General features: G+C 41.1%; 1 pseudogene; it reads right to left on the bottom strand.

Annotated features, from left to right (window-relative positions):
* Positions 1-1,640: 1,640 nt before the first annotated feature.
* LOC133049971 (solute carrier family 25 member 3-like) lies at positions 1,641-4,946 on the bottom strand (annotated as a pseudogene).
* Between the last annotated feature and the right edge of the window lie 16,655 nt (positions 4,947-21,601).

Below are 21,601 nucleotides of genomic sequence, written 5' to 3'. Positions count from 1 at the left end.
CCCTGAGCGGGAGTAGAGAAGGCCTCCAAGACAATGCAACTCGCAGAAAGGGAAGTTTATTACTGACTCGAGCCAGGACTCTCTGCTGCAACCAACACAGTTGTGCGGGTCAGAGAGCCCCGAGCCCAAGCTGTTACACAAATTTATAGGGTGAGAAGCAGACTGGTTACACGTTTGCAAAGCAATTTCATTGGTCAAAACTTTAGTGCGCGCGGGACTTTCCTGGGGGTTTCCGCCCCGTTCCTAATTTCCTAATTGGCAAACAGCAGTCAGTATTAAGTGAAAGCCAATTGGTCCTAACTGGCAAACAGCGGTCAGTGTTCAGCGAATCTTACCAAGTAGGAAGGCCTACTCTTAAATCTAAGCTGCGTTACTTCTGCTCGCCTCACATTCCCTCCTGTCTGTTGCTTAAGTAGAGGAATCTTCCTCTTTTCCATCTTGGGCCACTGGCTGATAGTCAGCCAAGGGGAGTGTTGAAACCAAGACTCAAACCATCTCTGTTGGGCTTCCCGTTCTCTCTTTCATTGCGCCAGTCCCTCTCTCACTTTTGCCATAGATTCTCTTACCACTCTTGTATGGTCTGCATAGAAAACAACATTCTTTTCCCAGAACCTCGCAGACCCTACCCTGTTGGAGAAAAATCAAGTCTAATCCTCTCTTATTCTGCAAGACCACCTCAGACAAGGAAGTCAAAGACTTCTCTAAGTGACTGATTGCATCTACAGTGGCTCGTAGGGAGGAAAGCCCTTGGCCTTGCAGAGATAGTGAAGCTGGTTAAATTGCACCCATATCTGAGGTACTTGGCCCTGCGGATTGCGCCACACTTGGGGCTACCAAATCTGTTTCCTACGTCCCATTCCCGGGGCCCATCACAAGAGGTTACACAGATCCAGCTCCTGCAATCAGCAGGAGAATTAGGAGACCTCCCAGCAGACGAGTTTCAGTTTCAAAGGATTTGACGGGTGAGGACTCGCCTTCCATTCTCCTCGCGCTTTTTCCTGTTCTTCTGGTGTGGCTTGCTGCTCGTGATTGCAGTGAACCCAGGGTCCAATCCCGTCAACCTTGACAGCAGTAGGAGTGGTAAGAAGAACAACATAAGGGCCTTTCCATCTAGGTTCTAATACACAGGAGGGGGTCTTCCATACAGAATCTCAAAAGGGCAGCTTATGAGGGGTGTTACGCGCCCAAAAGGGTGCAAAGGGAAGGAGGGTCACCCAGTCCCCGCCAGTCTCTATTGCCAACTTTGTTCTCTCAACCTGTCCTGAGCTCTGGGGATTATATTCACAATGTAATTTCCATTTCATCCCCAGAGCTTGGGCCAGCCCTTGTGCAATCTGGCTCACAAAGGTAGGTCCGTTATCAGAGCCCATAGTCACTGGCAGCCCGTACCTAGGCACTATCTCCTCTAAGCTCTCCCTTAGCGGGGAAGGCTTCCACTCACCCTGAGAAGGCATCTACCAGAACCAACATATAGTGATACCTGTACTTGCCTGGCCTTACCTCAGTGAAATCTGTCTCCCAGTGTTGCCCTGGCTCTTCTCCTCAGTACCTTGTTCCTCTGTGCTGCTTTTTCCCTGTCCTCATCAGCTGGCACGCTTTGCAAGCCTGGATTATCTCTCGTCCAGTGGCATTTTCCTCAAACACTGATCAACACGCAGATTCAGTCCATATTTGCTTTCATTTATCTACTGAGTGTACCCAAGCTTCTTCAGAGACTCTGGCATCTCAGGGGGAGGAGGGCGAGGGAGCCTGAAGTAGACCTTCACAGAATCATAGATAAACCACTGTAGAGCAGTCAGAGTGCCGATCATGATGATGTGGGCAAAGAGTCCCTTCCATACACCTCTAAATCCAAGTCTCTTGAGGACCTGAGAGGCACTGCTACCCTTCTCTTTATTCAACACAGACACCACGGAATCGGCAACAGTACGTTCAAAGCAGGCAAACTTCATCATGGTGTATGGTATCTGTCTCATAGCAACCCCCTTGTAGAACGCCTTTAAGCCTTCTTCCTTATACATTTTGGGAGCTGCATCCCTCAGAGTGTTAACATAACCTGGTTGGGTTTGAATTCGAACCTTAGCAGCTTCCATAGGAGCCAGAGCAATGTCAGCAAAGAATTCAGCACTGGCAGAGGCAGCCAAATACAGTGATGTGCACCACAGACAGACATTCTCCTCTCCAAGCATGTACTTCATAAAAGCCAAACTTGCAGAGCCCCTGCAGGGAGTAGCCAGTGAAGGTCGGGGCCCATCCTTTGGCCAACCCATGAAAATCATCCTCTTTGAGTGTAACTGAAAATCCATTAAAAATGCCCTTGTGCTTCTGTGGGTCCACCTGCATACGGCATTTCACTAAATCCAGAGGAACAACAGCAGTGTGTGTCAGACCACAACTTAAGACACCACCAAAGCCACACAGTGCATAAAACTTCACAGAGCCATATTCACAACTGTACTCTTCTACCGTGGCGGCTCCAGCTTTCCTTTGCCCATCTTTTACATAGCTGCTCCCATCAGTGAACCATACTAGCTCACTGTTGTCTAGGGGTACATCAGTTAAGTCTTTTCGTGCAGCCAGGGCGTCAGCCAGTATCTCGCTGCAATCATGGAGCTACAAACAGCTGGAATGGCTTATTTGGGTTAGGCAGGGCAAGGGCTGGGGCTTCTAGTAGGGCCCGTCTGAGTGTCAGTCCAAGTCCAGTTTGGGGTCTCTTTACTTCCCTCATACAAGGGCTGGGCCTTCTCAGCAAACCCCATGATCCACAGTCTGCAATATCCAACAGTCCCCAGAAACTCTCTCACCTGGCGGGGGGTCTTGGGCTCTGGTATCTGCAATATTGTTCAGCAGAATTTTCCAGTTCCTCATGACTGCAATTATCCAACATATACCCAGGACTTGGGGAGGGGTGCTGAGTCTTGACTCCCCTAGTCACTGTCTTCCTCCGCATATAGAACTCGAGTTCCAGGGGAGATTCTCTCTTTCTGGGTCGTACCTCTCCTCAGGTCCCTCTTAGGGCACTCGCTTTTCCAGTGCCCCTGTTCTCTGCAGTAGGCACACTGATCTTTCTTTAGGGCCTGCCTTTTTGGTTTCTGTTTTTCTCCTGTCCAGGGGTCTCGAGGTTCCCTCAATTCTGTTCCGGCTTTTATCCCCGCAAAAAGAATCTGGGCTAGCTCTTTCTGGTTCTTCCGGTTTTCCCTCGCCCTATGTTCCCTGTCTTCTTTCCTGATCTTCTCCGCTAATTCCCTTTCCTCCCGCCGAATTCGCTCTTCCCTTTCTTCTGGGGTCTCCCTATTATTAAATACCTTTTCAGCTACTTTCAGTAAATCCTGTATTGTCTGTTCTCCCAATCCCTCTACCTTTTGTAATTTCTTCCTAATATCTGGGGCTGCCTGATTCACGAACGCTAACAGAACTGCAGCGCGTGACTCCTCAGCCTGGGGGTCCATAGGTGTATATTGCCTGAAAGCTTCCATCAGCCTCTCTAGGAAGGCTGCCGGACTGTCAGTGGGCTCTTGCCTTTCTAAATTTACCTTTGCCAGATTTGTCGGCTTTCTTGCTGCGGCCCGCGGGCCTGCCATCAGAGTCTGGCGGTATACTCGGAGACGCTCCCTACCTTCCACCCGCTCAAAATCCCAATTAGGCCGCAACAGAGGAAACCCCTCGTCCACGAGATGAGGCTGGGCGGTTGGCCTCCCGTCGGCCCCTGGGACTCATTTCTGCGCTTCTGCCAGAATTCACTCTCATTCTTCTGTGGTGAAGAGCACCTGCAACAGCTGCTGACAATCTTAGTGAAAGGAGAGTTTCACCTGGTCGGGCTTCTAGTTACTGAGGCTCACTTATTGTAGGGCCTTCAGAGTCCGCCAGAGTGTAGCCCTGGCCAGCACTCATCAATTGTGCCCACAACCGTTCGCCTGTTCATTGAAACTCCTGAAGAGAGGCAGAACGAGACCAGAGACAATGCCGGCACACACACAAACACGGACAAACACGGAGAGCTGAAGACAAACACACGGACAGACAAACGTCGGCCGACAGCACAGCGCTGAGTTTTTGAGCCCCCTGAGTTTTCTCACCAGATAGAAAGCTTTCTCCTGTGCCAGATACCTCTCTGCTTCACAGCAGGGCCCCGGATTTACACTGGACTTCCTGCGCCAGACACCTTCCTGCTTCACAGCAGGGCCCCGGATTTACACTGGACTTTTCCTGTCCTGCCTGAGACAATGCCGGCACACACACAAACACGGAGAGCCAAAGACAAACACACGGACAGCTGACAACACAGAGCTGGGTTTTCGGGCCCCCTGAGTTTTCCTGAGCACCGGTGCTATTATCTATCCTTCCCCTCTGTCCTGGAAGTGTTCTCTTCCCCTAGTAAAGGGATCCTGGACGAGCCCCCAGATGTTATGCCCGATGTCCGAATCCCCGAGCGGGAGTAGAGAAGGCCTCCAAGACAATGCAACTCGCAGAAAGGGAAGTTTATTACTGACTCGAGCCAGGACTCTCTGCTGCAACCAACGCAGTGGTGCAGGTCAGAGAGCCCCGGGCCCAAGCTGTTACACAAATTTATAGGGTGAGAAGCGGATTGGTTACACGTTTGCAAAGCAATTTCATTGGTCAAAACTCGTGCGCGCGGGACTTTCCTGGGGGTTTCCGCCCCGTTCCTAATTTCCTAATTGGCAAACAGCAGTCAGTATTAAGTGAAAACTAATTGGTCCTAACTGGCAAACAGTGGTCAGTGTTAAGCAAATCTTACCAAGTAGGAAGGCCTACTCTTAATCTAAGCTGTGTTACTTCTGCTCGCCTCACACTTTAAGTCAGAAAACATACAGCTGGTGTGCCATGAAAACTCCTTCAGTGGAATAAGCACACAAGATCACATAATCCTGTCCAACTGCTGTTTCTCCTCTTTTACCTTTCATATCCTCACCGCCTTTCTCGGCCATTGTGAAGGAAAAATGAAATAATACCAGTGCCAATCAGGTAAGTGACCAATAAGTATGTGTAAAGATGCACTGGGGCAAAGGTATATTACTCTAAATTTCCTTACCTTAGAGAGGTAAGCTATCTTAGAGATATATTTCTGTTTGACAGCCATCCATGTCTCCAAGCTTCCTAGGTGGTGCTAGTGGTAAAGAACTTGCCTGCCAATGCAGAAGATGTAAGAGACACTGGTTCAATCCCTGGGTCAGAAAGATCCCCTGGAGAAGTAAATGGCAACCCACTCCAATATTCTTGCCTGGAAAATCCCATGGACAGAGGAACCTGGAGGGTTAGTCTATAGGGTTGCAAAGAGTTAGACATCATTGAAACAACTTGGCAGCTGCAGCAGCACCGTGTCTTTATAAAGACATTTATCTATATTTCTATATGCTTATTTTTTAGCACCCTCATGCTATTGTCCAATAATTAGGATTTCCCATATTTGTACTTATTTCACAATAAAATAAACTTGGAGTTATTTTTCTGAAGGTATATATCTTAACCTTTTGCTATTCAGTCACAAAGTCATGTCTGACTCTTTTGTGACCCCATGGACTGTAGCCCACCAGATTCCTCTGTCCATGGGATATCCTAGTGGGTTGCCATTTCCTTCTCCAGGGGATCTTCCCAATCAAGGAATCTAATCCTGCATTGCAGGTAGATTCTTTACCACTGAGCCATCAGGGAAACTCCATCTTAACCTTACTATCTCTTGAATTTTTCGGCCCGATGATAATTAAAAAATAAATCAATAAATAAAATTTTTTCCTTAATTCTGTCTCAATTCACTTTCTGGAAACATAGTTGTTGTGTTGCCTAACCTCCACCCTTACCCCTACCCACATTCTGCTGTTGAATTCTCAGCTCTGTTAATTCCTGGAAAGTTTTATACAGATTACATCATGCAGTTTTACTGGATATGTAGGAGTCAAATCAAGGAGCTCAGCCATGCATGTCAATTGCTCCGTTTTTTACAACAGAGGATCTTTCCCGATTAGCAGATGTCAGATTGTCTCAGCTCCCTTGCCACTGCCAAGTTCTGTAACTTGGCTACCAAAAAAAAAAAAAAGTTCTTAGATCGGTATCTGATTACTTCCTTTCACTACTGCTATATAATAAATAATTAATACTTTGCTTTAATCTGATCGGTTTACTCTGAAAGTGAACATATTCAGTCATGTTCTACTGTTTATTGATGTCTAATTATTTCTATCTCATTGCATTTTTGGCCTAAAAACTGATTTATAGAAAACCTGTTTTTTGTTTTTGTGGTTTTCAATATATAATTCTTTAAGTGTAACCAGATAATACTTTTGAAAGGAAAATGTTTTGTCTTTTCCTGATGTCTCCATTCTTCATACAGTAATCACATATTCATTGTTTTTTCTGCTTGGTCTGTTGTAATCACTGCATTTGAAGTGCATTTTAGGTCAGGAAGGCTCTGTTAAGAGCAGAGAGACTGCTCACCAATCCAAAATTCAGTTTGGAAAAGGTCACTGTTCAGGGTGATTTAGTCCCAAGATTTGTGTTCATGATGGATTAAGAGAGCAAATAACCATGGTAAGGCAGCCAGCTCTTTAGTTTGTATCCCTTCTGTCTCTTCGTGGTGTCTGTGTTAAGCTGAAAGTTTACAGACCTGACTTATAATTCTCTCTGTGTGAAGTGTGATTTCTGGGGAGAAGACCTCCCAGACCAAGAGCTGAAGTGAGGTGATGACCTTGTGAAAACATGACTTATAGAAAGAAATGTAGCTTTGGTCTTTGTTCCCATTGCTGGGTATGCTCCCCAAACCCTTGGGATTTCCTAAGAGAAGAGAGCAAAAAATGTAATCTAAAGATAGGGGCTCATTACCTGAGGAGCTAGCCATGTGATTAGAAGTTGGAACTTATAGCCCCACTCCCCAACCTTGGGGAAGGCGAGATGAACCGAAAATTTAGTAAATGGCCAATGATTTTCATCAATCATGACTATGTAATGGTGCCTCCTTAAAAACCCAAAGTGCAGGGTTCCAACAGAGAAGACAATGGCACCCCACTCCAGTACTCTTGCCTGGAAACTCCCAGGGATGGAGGAGCCTAGTAGGGTGCAGTCCATGAGATTGCTAGGAGTCGTACACAACTGAGCGACTTCACTTTCACTTTTAACTTTCATGCATTGGAGAAGGAAATGGCAACCCACTCCAGTGTTCTTGCCTGGAGAATCCCAGGGACGGCAGAGCCTGGTGGGCTGCCGTCTATGGGGTCGCACAGAGTCGGACACGACTGAAGCGACTTAGCAGCAGCAGCAGCAGGGTTCCAAGAGCTTCCAGGATGGTGAACAGTGGAGATTTGGGGAGAATGACGAGCTTGGAGAGAACAGGAAAGTCCCATGCCCTTTCTCCATATACCTCCCTATGCAACTCTCCCATCTGTCTGTTCCTGAGCTAAATTCTTTTATAATGAACTGGTGATCTAGTGTTTCTGAGTCCTGTGAGCTGCTCTTGCAAATTAATCACACCCAAGAAGGGGGCTGTTGGAACCTCTGATTTGTACTAGGTAGGTCAGAAGCAAAGGTGACAACCTGGGCTTGCCACTAACATAAGAAATGGGGAGGAAATCCTGTGAGACTGAGCCCGTCACCTGTGGAATCTGGTGTTATTTCCAGATGCAGTGTCAGGACTGAGTTGAACTGTGCTGTGGTTTAGTTGCTAAGTGATGTCTGACTCCTTGCAACCCCCATGGACTGCAGCACACCAGGCTTCCCTGTCCATCACCAACTCCCGGAGCTTGTTCAAACTCATGTCCATCGAGTTGGTGATGCCATCCAACCTTCTCATCCTGTCATCCCCTTCTTCTCCTACCTTCAATCTTTTCCAGCATCACGGCCTTTTCCAATGAATCAGTTCTTTGCATCAAGTGGCCAAAGTATGGGAGCTTCAGCTTCGGCCTCTGTCCTTTTAATGAATATTCAGGACTGATTTCCTTTAGGATGGACTGGCTGGATCTCCTTGTTGAATCATAGGACACCCAACTGGTGTCAGAGAATTGGATGGGAAAATCCTTTTATCCCCACATTGGAAATGGTACTGGAATCATATTAACATGCTCACTGTGGTTTTCAGCACCAATGGGAAGCAATAAGGAACTGAGCCATTTGACAACAGTTGTTCAGACCTGACTGAACTGACAAGGTGGCGACCTCAAGTTCACTTACCAGGGACATTTGCAGCACTTGCCAGCGAAGTTCCACTTGGTTGTCAATATTGAACTTTACCAGATTCCTTTGATCCCCCAAAATAGCAATAGTCCAGAAATTAGCCTAGCTCTTCTGTGCTCCCTGACTGCAAAAAAAACCATCCTTTAGTGTGTACTTAAACAAAACCCATGAGTACCCACATTTGACCTAAGACAAGGCCTAATACTCCAAATTCCCATTATTTGACCTTTAAATGGTGAACTGAGTTGTTATTCTCACTGAACATTCTGGCTGAAATGCTTGCTAACCTGAGGAAACTTTAGTCAGACACCTCTCCTTCCCAAGGCCCCTAAACCTTCACCAAATTTGAGCATCTCAGTGCTGTACATCTTCTCTGGGAATGTTAGCTGATCTCAGGGGAAAATATTTCCTCAATAATGGTTCTATCATACCACCACTTGTCCTGTTTACCCACATTTGGTTTTTCTAGCCTTGTTTACTCCTCCCTATAAAACAAAAGCCCTTTTCTGATGCCATTTGATAAATGTGTGCATCTCCTGGCAGATTATCCACATTTCAGGAATCCCTCTGTCCCAATTGCAAGAATTCCCCTGCTTTTATTTTAGCAATCTGCCTGCCCTCATCTTCTCTCCTCCTCGGGAACCCTGGACTTCTTATCAACCTGCCTAGGAATTGACTCTATTAGAACCTAGAATGATAGAGGGAAAGTGTTTCTGCCCCTACAGTGTACACGAAAATCTTTTAACTTGAAAATTACTTTTTTTTTTTTTTCCCGAGCCTCTGTTTCTTACTTTACAAAGCTGTTCCTGAATTCTTCACCATAACATTTTATATATTTAATTTATTATACTAATTTGTTTTTCAAATATTTTTGAAGGTTTAAATGCCTTCTGCTGCTGAGACAACTGCCTATTACCAAGAAAAATGGGGAGCAACAATGTCCCTGTGAAAATAAGTTTATTCATTTAAGGAAAAAGAGCTACATGTTGCTCCAATTCCAACACCTCTTTCTTAAGATCTTATACCGTAATTTTAATATAATCTGTTCACATTATTTTTGTAGATAGTAATTTGATTTTGTGTATCTAATTTTGTGGGTTTTGTTTTTTTTTTGCTTGTTTTCTTTCAGCAAATGCTACATGCTACATAGTAATGAAATTATTTCTAAATCTGTGCATTTTTTATACAAACAAAAATCAGGACACATTTTTATTTCACTAATTAGGAGATTTTTAGGACTGTATATGAGATTTCCTAAATTTCTTAGAATTACTAGAATTCCATTTTACAAAAAAAAAAAAAATTAAAATACATAGTCTGACTGTTTAATGTATTCAAAACACTATTTATTCACCTAAGTCCTTTCTAAACCCTATAAATTGCCCTTGGTCTACATAAATGTTCTTCATGATTATTTATGAATAATATGTATAAAATGAGATGCAATGGCCATGCTAAGCAACCTACTTTACAGTAGGTTAAACTCTATTGAGTATTTAAAAGTCCAATCCTGTCAGGCATATATTATACAGGTACAAATGTCAGGCATGAGATAATTCATGCTGGTAATTATATTAAAAGAGCAGGAAATAGAACATTGTTGTTACAGAAATTGTCAGGGGAAGCCAGATTTTTAATACATTACATAGAAATATGAAATGACTTGTAATATTTAAAATCTTCACAGGCAAAGGAAACAAAGTGGGTGGTAAAAAGGAAGACTGCTCTGATTGTAGAAACTTGGAGACATCACGTTGCGAGGAGGCACAATGGAGGCAAAATTCTTTTTCAGAAGCTCTTGAAAATGTGCCTGTAAGGGTGTAGAAATGACTCAGTGAAGAGTAAAAGAGAATGATAGTAGAAGAGGCCCATATGTCCTTACTAGCAAAATGAATGCAGCTGGAGAATATTTGCACAAAGTAGAAGACATACAGTATATGCCCACTAAATTGCAGATTTCATTGTCCTACATGGTTATGTTTGTCAATTAATTTTATGCCAAACTCTCCATTAGAGTTTGAAGAAAAAAAAAAAAAAAAAACTTTTCCATGCATGGCCCACCATTACTAAGGGATATATAGAGCCATGAAGCACAAACAGCATAGCTCAACTCTGATCTTTTCTGAAGAGGATTTTTTCTCTATCTATTAATCTTTCTTAGATATACTCACCTGGAGAGGAAAAATGCTTTTTGTTCTATCACAAAAGAGGCCAGCCTTTGAAATCCCATCTTTGTTCTTCACAATATAGGCTTGTATAATGTACAAAGAATTCTCTCTGAAGTCCATAAACAAAAGAATTCCTTACAGTACACAAGTTATCTGTTTAACTAAGAGAGCTTTCTTCACCTCCTCTGTCCTGATTTAGGGAGTTTCAGCATGCCACAAAACTAAGATCTAATCACTGCAACAATTGATTGAGGATTCCCACAGAGAGTTTAGAACAGAAACCAGCATCGCACAATTTTATATTTAGACAGGCCCCAAAGCACATTGGAAATTGTTTAAAGATCATTTGTTTCTTTTTTCTCTTAAAAAAATACTGAAAGTTAGATTTTCAGTGAATGATATGCACCATTGTCAAAGATAATCTGTTTATAAGTTATGTGTTGGCATAAATATTTTTAAATGATTAAAAAAATGCATATTTCTTCAAATAGTTGTACTACATATATTAAAAACAGTGATCAAAATTAATTCTGTATATAAAACTGTACAGTTTGTTTCTCTAATCATGGACAGAAGTTTTGATTATGAGAAAGATATACTTTTACTGTAAACCTGATGTAAAAATATCACATATGTCCAATTTAAAGCATTTTGTCCTCTGTAAACATTATCCCTTACTGATTTTTTTTTAAAACTTGACCTTTATTTTGAAGATATCCTTCAATTATTAACACTTCTTCTTTCATGGCCTGCAGTACTTATTCAGAATTGCAAGCCTCCTTTTTAAAGAAAGTTAAGGAAAAATAATCTCTCAGAAGTATATGCGATTTTCAGAAAATGTGAACAGTTAAACTGTCCATATAGAAAAGACCGATTCTTCAGTGTTACCTGTGTTTCAGAACACTGCATTGAATGACATCCATATAGGGAAATAAGTGAGTAAGGTGCTGGGTTGGTGACTTGAGTTCAATTACCAGCACCTTCTGCTATTTTTGGGGGAGAAGCTGCATACAGAGTGAAGTATGCACTGGGGTGGGGCTTGGGACCCCCAGCTTTCAGAGGTCCAGTAAAAGGCACATGACCTTGATTTTTTTTTCAGGACATAACTTTTGTAAAATAAAGTACTTGCATTAGATGATATCACTGTTTTGCTTTTTAAAAAATAAAATTTCTATGACTCTGTCATTCAACAAGAAAAGTAAATGCCTGTGAAAACAGGAATGAGAATAGAGTGACACAAAAACCCCACAATTGGTCTAAGTGTACAGATGCTTACTATATACTGGGAATTTTATGCAAATGTGTTACATAAAAGTAGCCATTACATACTTGCTTGCTGTTGTTGTTGCTTTAATTCCACCCATTTCAATGATTTGTTGTTTAGTCTCTAAGTCATGTGTGACTATTTTGCCACCCCATGGACTGTATCCCACCAGGCTCCTCTGTCCGTGGAGTTCTCTAGGCAAGAATACTGGAGTGGGTCGCCTTTCCCTTCTCCAGGGGACCTGACCCAGGGGTGGAACTTGGGTCTCCTGCATTTCAGGCAGATCTCTTTACTGTCTGAAGCACCAGGGAAGCCCATAGTAAAGTGAAGGTAGGTTCATTTAGAGAGATATGCATTCCATAGGTAGAATGTGGTCCCTTTCAGAAGACAAGAGTGGCCCCAGGAAGTGGGGTCATGTCAGCAAGTGAAAGCAGTCATGGGAGAAACATATTCTATAGGCAGAGTGTAGGCCATCTAGGAGAGTGACAGCCACTCTGAAGTATAAACTGGTTAGATTTTATGGGCTGGGTAATTTCATAGGCTAATGAATGGGAGGAGTAGTCCAGCTATTTTGGGGAAGGGAAGAGAATTTCCAGGAGGTGGACCACCGTCCACTTTTTGGCCTTTTATGGTTGGCCTTGGAACTGTCATGGCACCTGTGGGTGTATCATTAAACATGTTACTCTATTACAGTGGGTGTATAACAAGGCTCAAGGTCTTCTGGGAGTCAGATCTTATACCATCTTGAGTTTGATGGATTCTAACCAGTTTTGTTGTATCCTCAAAGGCTGTGTCATCCTTTTGAAAGTTGTGTCCTGCCCTCTTCCCTCCTGTGTCTCCATGAAATGTGGATTTAAAGATTTCCATATAAATGGTGTACTATACTTCCCTGGTGGTCCATTGGTCAAGATTCCACATTACCAATGCAGGAGGTACAGGTTAGACCCTGGTCAGGGGACAAAGAACTCATGAGCTGACAGTGTGTCCAAAAAGATTAAAAGATGTATATATCAGCACAGAAAAGCAAGAAAAGAAAAAAAAAAGAAAAAAGAATGCAACTATTATCTGGTGTCTGTGACTCAGATGACATTAGATTTATTTATTTCTGCTTTATTTACTTTAATATCCAAATATACCTGGGATCTCGAAAGAGTTTTGAAGGGAGAGGAAATAGTTAGTGGAATCAACTCACTGAATTACAGAAAAAAAAAAAAAAACATACTGTTTAGTTAAGCATCTGTTGTCTAAAGGCATAATAACCTCAAGTACCTGAAAGGTGAAAATAATATGCCATCCTTCACATGGGCTTCCCTGGTGGCTCAGAGGTTAAAGCGTCTGCCTGCAATGTGGGAGACCCGGGCTGGATCCCTGGGTCGGGAAGATCCACTGGAAAAGGAAATGGCAACTCACCCCAGTATTCTTGCCTAGAGAATCCCCATGAACAGAGGAGCCTGGTGGGCTACAGTCCATAGGGTCGCAAAGAGTTGGACATGACTGAGCCAAAGAGTTGGATATGACTGAGCGGCTTCACTTTCTTTATTTTCACATGCAAATTTGACACTACCAGCCCATCATGTGTTGAACTTGTACTTAAAATTCTTTATATCAGTGCTGAGAATAGCTTTTAATAATTTTAAACACTCTTCCTTTCTTCAATCTCTCTTATGACCAATAGTACTCATATAATGAGCCAGGATTGATGATGGGCTTGTAGACAGAAAGAAAGCTAGTGTGTCGAACTTTAGTAGAGACTTAACCCTTGATTTTATGCTACTGAAGGTTCCTGCCAATGCCCAAGACATAATGAGATGTGGTTCGATCCCTGGGTGGGGAAGATCCCCTGGAGGAGGGCATGGCAGCCCACTCCAGTATACTTGCCTAGAGAATCCTCATGGACAGAGGAGCCTGGCGGGCTGCAGTCCATAGGGTCACAAAGAGTCAGACATGACTGAAGTGACTTAGCACGTCTCCTGATACCAATCACTTCCTTGAATTATCTGACACATCAACAGAATGTCCAACAATTCAACTCAATTCTGACACCGTCTACCTGGACTTAGCATCAGACCCCACCAGTTAAAAGGATTCAAATCCCTCGCTTCAGCCACCATGACAAGCCCTGTACCATCCTTACTTCTGACTTAATGGTTATAAACCAGGAGGTTCCCACAACCCCTCCTTGGATGAGGGGAAGTACTTGCTAGACTACTATTACAGTTGCCTACACTGTAGACCAGTGCATGGTTCAACTCTAACATTCCTTCCAAAGATGTAAACATTTGGGCATAAATGAGGATAAGAAGGAATAATAGTCAAGGATAAAGAAAGAGATGTTTCAGACTCCTAGCTCTTTCTTTAGTCTTGAGGCTGGGCAAGCACAGGGCTTGCAGGCCTGCTGGGTACAACCCATCAGTTAGTAAAAGCTGAAATGTTGTGGCAAACAGCAAGCGAGGCAACTGAGTTTTTACCTTTTTCAGTCAAAGTGATGGCCATCTACACAGGATGTTATCCATTTATCTTTGGAATATCATCCATAAACCAGGCACCTCTTTGTTGATCAATTGTGTGCTATTTGTAGAATGCTGTGCATGTGACAATAGAAACCAGAAACTCTTCAAACAGTTACAAATTCAGTACTGAGAAAAGAGCTCCCTACCCCTGGGTGTCTCTTCAGATTACCCTAGTATTAAGATCTGACTGTGTAGTCATTCTTGAGTATCCATAGAATACCCAGGATACCCACAGATACCAAAATGAGAACACTCCAGTCTCTTATATAAAATGATGGTAGTATTTGCATGGAACTTATGCATATCCTTCTGTATGCTTTGAGTTATCTCTAGGTTGCTCTAACACCTAATCCGACATAAATGTATATTTATAGTTGTCATATGACAAATTCAAATTTTGCATTTTGGAACATTCTGGATATTTATAAAAGAATTTCCATCCATGCTTGGTTGAATCTGTGGATGTGGAACCTGAAGATAAAGAGAGCTAACATAGGGCCAAAGCCCCAGTCATTGCAGAGAAGCACCCTCAGGTTTCCCTGTTTAAGCCCTAGTATGCACTCCCAGATGGCTCAGTGGTAAAGAGTTCACCTCACAGTTTAGAGGGTGCTAGAGACTTGGGTTCAATCCCTGGGAAGGGAAAATGCCCTGGAGGAAAAAGAACTCCAGTATTCTTGCCTGGAAAATCCCATGGACAGAGGAGCCTTCAGGCTACAGTCTATGGATTGGACGGTTGTCCACAAAAGAGTTGGACCCAACTTAGCACAGCGCATACACTCAACATATGAGTGTCTTAGGAGAATTTGTCTCTACCATCTCTCCAGCTTTTATTCTGTAATATTTGGACTCAGCCAGTCTTATTGGTTCTCATTTAGCATTAGTATTGCTTGAAGGGTAGGCTTACATGGCTTGTATTTTACAATACCAGATAGGGTATGTTCCTAATCAGACAGAGCGTCTGTCCTGATAACTCATTTGAGAAAGCTGTGCATGGTCAGTCACTTCAGCTGTGTCTGACTCTTTGCAACCCTGTAGACCATAGCCTGCCTGGCTTCTAGGTCTATGGGATTCTCTAGGCAAGAATATCGGAGTGGGTTGCCATGCTCTCCTTCAGGGGAATCTTCCCAATCCAGAGATCAAACCTACATCTCCTGAGTAATTTCAGGAGGATTCTTTATGGCTGAGGCACTAGAGAAGCTGGTTGAGAAAGCTTCTCACTTCAAATAAAGCCTGTTCAAATTTACCACCTCTTCTAGTTTTCATGTTAATCTCATCAACCCTTATATTCCTAACTGTAGCGTTCATCTAGCATTTATTAGCAGTTATTTGTTTCAGAATACTAGAGAGAGCAAGCATTTCACAGCGAGACATAATATCCATAGACATCCATCCTCACAGAACATTTAGGTAAAACAGATACAACCTCTTCACATAAAAATGGTTTAAGCACTGTAATTTTCTTTGAAACCTCTACCTTAATCCTATCAGCTCTTTTACTTCTGTATTTGTTAAATCTAATTGAAGCCCATGTTAGTGCTGGTCCCATGAGTTTAGGTACCAAAATGCAAGTGGCTCCTATGTCAAGAAATCCCAGAAAATTTTCTTTCCACCCGTTGAAAATTATGTCCACTCAAGTACAAAAGGCTTTGAGCCTCCAGCAGGGTTTCTCGCTGGCACCCAGGTCCTTTTGTCAATCATTATCTTGATTAATCTGTCCAATTATGGCATCAAGTATTTCCAGGTTTAGTTGCTCATTGAAATATTTGCCTCTTCATTGTGTTCTAATTCCTCCAAACATGAGCATGTAGACTTGTTCTGGGTCTTTTTTAATGCTGGAAAACCAGCAGGGATTTTCTTTGGCACACTCTTGGTCCCCTTAATACACCACTATTGAATGTTGTCTTCAACAGTGGTCTATTGATACCTTTGTTTCAACAACATCAATGTGCATTTTATTCATCCTATTTTAAATAAACCATCTAAGAAGTCCCACCCTTTTGGAATGGCTGTTTTGACTCTTTTTCTTCTTTTTTTTTTCATCCCTAGCAGTGTTTCCTTTACTCACCCCATTTTTTAGAGACTTTTTAAAAATTTCCACCCTTCCAGGATAAGTCCCTCAGCTCTCACCACGTGAAATCTGTGCTTTGTCTAGCATCAAGGTTTGACTCAGCATTTTCTTACATTTTACCTATTACAGGTAATAATAACCAACAATGGATTGTATGTTTAGCATGCTTCTTATTATTTTGCATTTCCATTAGTTATCCAGAGTGAAGTCCTCCCAAGTCTTATCTGCAACCATTTCTAAATACCACTGGTAAATTTTACTTTTAGTGAGTGATCACAATGCAGCTGAATTCTCATAAGATGGTTACTAGGTAGCCATCCAGGGATTAAGGATTTCTCATCATCTATCATCTTATTCTTTCTCTGTATAATCCACATGTTACTCTGAGCCATGGCTGTTCTAGAAAATTAAATATTTTTACTAACACCAAATGAGGTGTTTTTTTTTTTTTTTTTTCTGCTTCTTGACAATAAATACTTTTTTTTTTTTTTCTCCAGCACCACTTATTTAGTGTTCTAAGCCCAATGTGTTCAACAATTCAGATCAATTCTGGCACTCTCTACCTGGAGTTAGCATCAGATCTCACAAGATAAGGAGCTCATTCCAAGACTGCCTCAGTTCCAGATTCCAATCAGAACTTCGGGGCCATTCATACTTCTGATCCAGCGACTATATATGAGGTTCAACCTCCTCAGGTTCACAAAACTCAGGAAAACATTTTACTTACATTTTCCAGAGTTATTAAGGATAGACCTCAGAAGCAGCCAAAATGAAAGTGATTCAGAGGGCAAATTAGGGAAAGAATGGTCATGGGGCTTCTGTGTCCTCTCCAGGGACATCATCCTTTTGGTCCCACAGTGTGTTCATGAACCTGGAGGCTTTCAAACCCTATCATTTAGTTATTTTTATGGAGATATCATTGGCTGTTGGTGATTGACTCAAGTCTCTAGCTTCTTTTCCGTCCCACCAATTTGGAGGGAGGGTTGAAAACCTCAAGCTTCCAATCAAGACATGATCTTTCTGGCAACCAGCGCCCCTACCTGAAGCTATCTAGAGGCCCAGTTACCAAGGGTTGCTTTGTTAGAATAAAAGGCCAGGTTGTCCAGTGGATAAGACTTGGGCTTCCAATGCAGGGGGTGTGGGTTTGATGCCTGATGAAGAGTTTAGATCCCACATGTCTTGGAGTCAAAAAACTGAAACATAAAAAAGAAAAAAAAATATTGTCATAAATTCAATATAGACTTAAAAAAGCCTCTATCATAGTTAGCACTCAGGATATTCCAAGTTTTTTAGGAGCTCTGTTTTTAGGAGCTCTGTTTTGGGATGATTCGAGAGAACAGCATTGAAACATGTATATTATCTATAGTGAAACAGATCACCAGCCCAGGTGGGATGCATGAGACAAGTGCTCCGACCTGGTGCACTGGGAAGACCCAGAGGGATCGGGTGGAGAGGGAGGTGGGAGGGGGGATCGGGATGGGGAATACGTGTAACTCTATGGCTGATTCATATCAATGTATGACAAAACCCACTGCAATGTTGTGAAGTGATAGGCCTCCAATTAATGAAAATAAATGGAAAAAAAAAAGTTGCACAACCTCACCCTACATAGTTAAGGGGCACGTGCCAGGAATGAGTTCAGTGAGTCCAGACTCTTACATCTTCCTGTACATAGAAAGGCACTAAATTCATTAAGTTGAGATGTCTGGTTTCTTTAATTGACAGTACTCTTTTGATGTTCCAATCATCTGTTTGTTTTTGTTGTTGTTGTTGTTTTGGTTATTATTTATGCAAAAACTCTTGTATATCCTGGCTCTTCCCTTACATCTTTGGAACAGTCCCTCAGAACTGTCTGAGAGACTGTCTACCAGATTTAAATCCTCAGTATGTCCCTGTAATAAATTAAAATTCTCACCTTTTAGATTGTGCATTTTTTAGGTTATCAGATCACATCTATCATGCTGTTATACACTCTTTGTCCAACTTCCTCTTAAAAGTTTATGCTAAGCTCTGTTTACTTCTCTCTCTAAAAGAAAAGTATCTTTGTGTTTGATTTTGAGACCCTTGCAGATTTCTGAGCTCCTAGCTTTCTCCCTATTGCATTAGTCTTTTTGAATGAGATCTCTCCTTAACTAAGCCTGGATTTGTTTTTATTTGTAGCAGAGAATTTATAACACTGCTATTACATCAGATGTCAATATCTGAATGAAGTCTTCCTAGACAGAATGAAAAGAATTAAACAATTCTGTCCTGATCTTGGGCAATGCAAAGTACATTATCTGGATAATTTTATGAATTTATAAAAGTGAAAAAGTGCTTTTTTAAAAAAGGTGATTTTTATAAACTCAGTTCTAATGTGAAGGAAAGGTAAAAACACATAACTTAAAAAGTAACATTTAACTACATACCAAGAAAAATTTTCTTAAAATCATGTTACTTTGTTTTTGTAAAATTACATTATTTTTATTTAAGTTGTGTCTCATTTATTCAAGGGCTTCCCCTGAGGCTCATCTGGTAAAGAATCCGCCTGTAATATGGGAGACCTGGGTTCGATCCCTGGGTTGGGAAGATCCCCTGGAGAAGGGAAAGGCTACCCACTCCAGTATTCTGGCCTGGGTAGCTCTTTATCTGGCATTTGTTTAAACCTAACTAGGCACTATACAGCTCAATCTTTAAGAAAAAATACTCAGCTACTTTAGTTTTCATTAGAATAAAAATATGAACACTTCACAAATTTGTCTGTCATCTTTGTTGAAGGTCCTTTTAGTCTTATCTTTTTATTCCACTTTCATTCTTGCTAGTCTTCTCAAGTCTTTTCATTCTAATTTTACTCTATGCACTCCCAAAGCAAGCACCTTTTTTCTTTTTTTTAAGTATGGGCTATTCGGAATCAATACATCCTGTAGTTAAAGGGCTATAGACCAAGGGGAGCTAGTGATTCTCCTCTTAAAAATAATAGTTCTAAGCAATTTTCCCATACAGCCATAAGATTACAGAAATAACATTGCTTTTTTCACAAAAGATGTGGTATTACCCTTGAAGGTGTGTGCAATAAAGCAATATAGTGAAAAAGAATATTGATTTTTTAGATGAATTTAGTTGTGTAAATAAATTTAACTACTTCTAATGAAATAATAGCCCTCTGCTTACTAAATTAGTATTAGTAGATTGACTGCTTAAACATTAAATATGCCAACTAAAGCAATATATTTTCTGATAATAAGTATTTGTTGAAGGACAGTGAGAAACTTTAAATGAATCTTAAAAATGCAAAAGCAGTAAAAAAGCCTTACTTTTTCTATTGTTTTGCTTTTGTCAGTTTTTTTCTTTAATTTTTGGCCAAGCAAAAATGTTCCACTAGATGAGAAATCTATATTGTCACTTTCTGACTTTGTCAAGTCATTATGTATTATTTGTATCAAACCAATGATCTCATACCACTAGAAAAACCTGAATACTCATTGCTAATGAGCAAATAATTATAAAAAAAAGTATATTCATTCATGTGTCTTTAATCTCATTGATCTCATTGCCTAGCTAAATAGGAAACATAAACAATGAACAGAAAATAAAATTTTATAAAAGTTAAAAATTATCAGATAATAAAGTCAAGGATAAAACGAGTACACCAAAACTCAACCTAACTGCATAAGTATTTGTCATATGAGAAGGCCAATAATCTCCTCACTCTTTCTAAATAGACTTTTTATCATGTGGAACTTTTCCAGCTCATTTGCATTCATGATCTCACAACTACTAATAATTCACATATTATTGCTAAATCAAGTATTTATTTTATTTTAAAATTATGACCAGACATAAATTTAAGGGATAATAGCTGTCTTGTGTATCTTTTCTTGTTTTTCAAAGCAATACTAGATATGTGAAAAAGCACCAAAGCCTCTTTGTTGTTGTTTAGTCACAAAGTCATGTCCAACTCTAGTTAAATTGAGTGAAACTCTTCAAAAATATATTAGTGAGTCTGTGAATCATGAATCATTTATAGAAATTACACGCCTTGGTTTGACCTTCATTCTAAATTTCTAATTTAGTTTAATAATAAGAGCAATTCTTCTGTGTGTGGTTATACTATTATAAACCACCTGTACTGCTATAAATAGTAAAATACATAAAGATATATGCATACTTATTATCATTACAGCCTTATTTAGTAGCTAAGATATGGAAGCAAACTGTTTATATGCTTTTATGTATTTCTAGTAGTCTGCAATGAACATGCATTCCTTGTGAAATTAGGAAGAAAATAGGAGATGTTATTAAAAATGACAAGTATATATAAATAAAGAAATTGGGAGCCTGTGAAAAGACAGCAGAGAGACCCCTGGTGAATGAGGTAAAAATCTTCCAACTTCACTAGGCATTCTCTGACTGTGATAAGGATGCTGTTTTTAAGAACCAGAGAAGTACCTTTAATAAAATGCCAAAGAATGCTCAAACTACCACACAATTCCACTTATCTCACACACTAGTAAAGTAATGCTCAAAATTTTCCAAGCAAGGCTTCGGCAATACATGAACCATGAACTTCCAGATGTTCAAGCTGGTTTTAGAAGAGGCAGAGGAACAGGAGATCAAATTGCCAACATCCACTGGACCATCAAAAAAACAATAGAGTTCCAGAAAAACATCTATTTCTGGTTTTTTGACTATTCCAAAGCCTTTGACTGTGTGGATCACAATAAACTGTGGAAAATTCTGAAAGAGATGGGAATACCAGACAACCTGACTTGCCTCTTGAGGAACCTGTATGCAAGTCAGGAAGCAACAGTTAGGACTGGACATGGAACAACAGACTGGTTCCAAATAGGAAAAGGAGTACATCAAGGCTGTATACTGTCACCCTGCTTATTTAACTCATATGCAGAGTACATCATGAGAAACCCTGGGCTGGAGGAAGCACAAGCTATAATCAAGATTGCTGGGAGAAATATCAATAACCTCAGATAAGCAGATAACACCACCCTTATGGCAGAAAGTGAAGAAGAACTAAAGAACCTCTTGATGAAAGTGAAAGAGGAGAGTGAAAAAGTTGGCTTGAAGCTCAACATTCAGAAAACTAAGATCATGGCATCCAGTCCCATCACTTCATGCCAGATAGATGGGGAAATAGTGGAAACAATGGCTGACTTTATTTTTCTGGGCTCCAAAATCACTGCAGATGGTAATTGCAGCCATAAAACTAAAAGACGCTTACTCCTTGGAAGGAAAGTTATGACCAACATAGATAGCGTATTAAAAAGCAGAGACATTACTTTGTCAACTAAGGTCCATCTGGTCAAGGCTATGGTTTTTCCAGTGGTCATGTATGGATGTGAGAGTTGGATGGTAAAGAAAGCTGAGTGCTGAAGAATTGATGCTTTTGAACTGTGGTGTTGGAGAAGACTCTTGGGAG

This window comes from Dama dama, chromosome 31 (genome assembly GCF_033118175.1).
Source record: "Dama dama isolate Ldn47 chromosome 31, ASM3311817v1, whole genome shotgun sequence".
Taxonomy (NCBI): domain Eukaryota; kingdom Metazoa; phylum Chordata; class Mammalia; order Artiodactyla; family Cervidae; genus Dama; species Dama dama.
The sequence above is the reverse complement of the archived record's forward strand: the minus strand, read 5'-3'. Positions and strand labels throughout refer to the sequence as shown.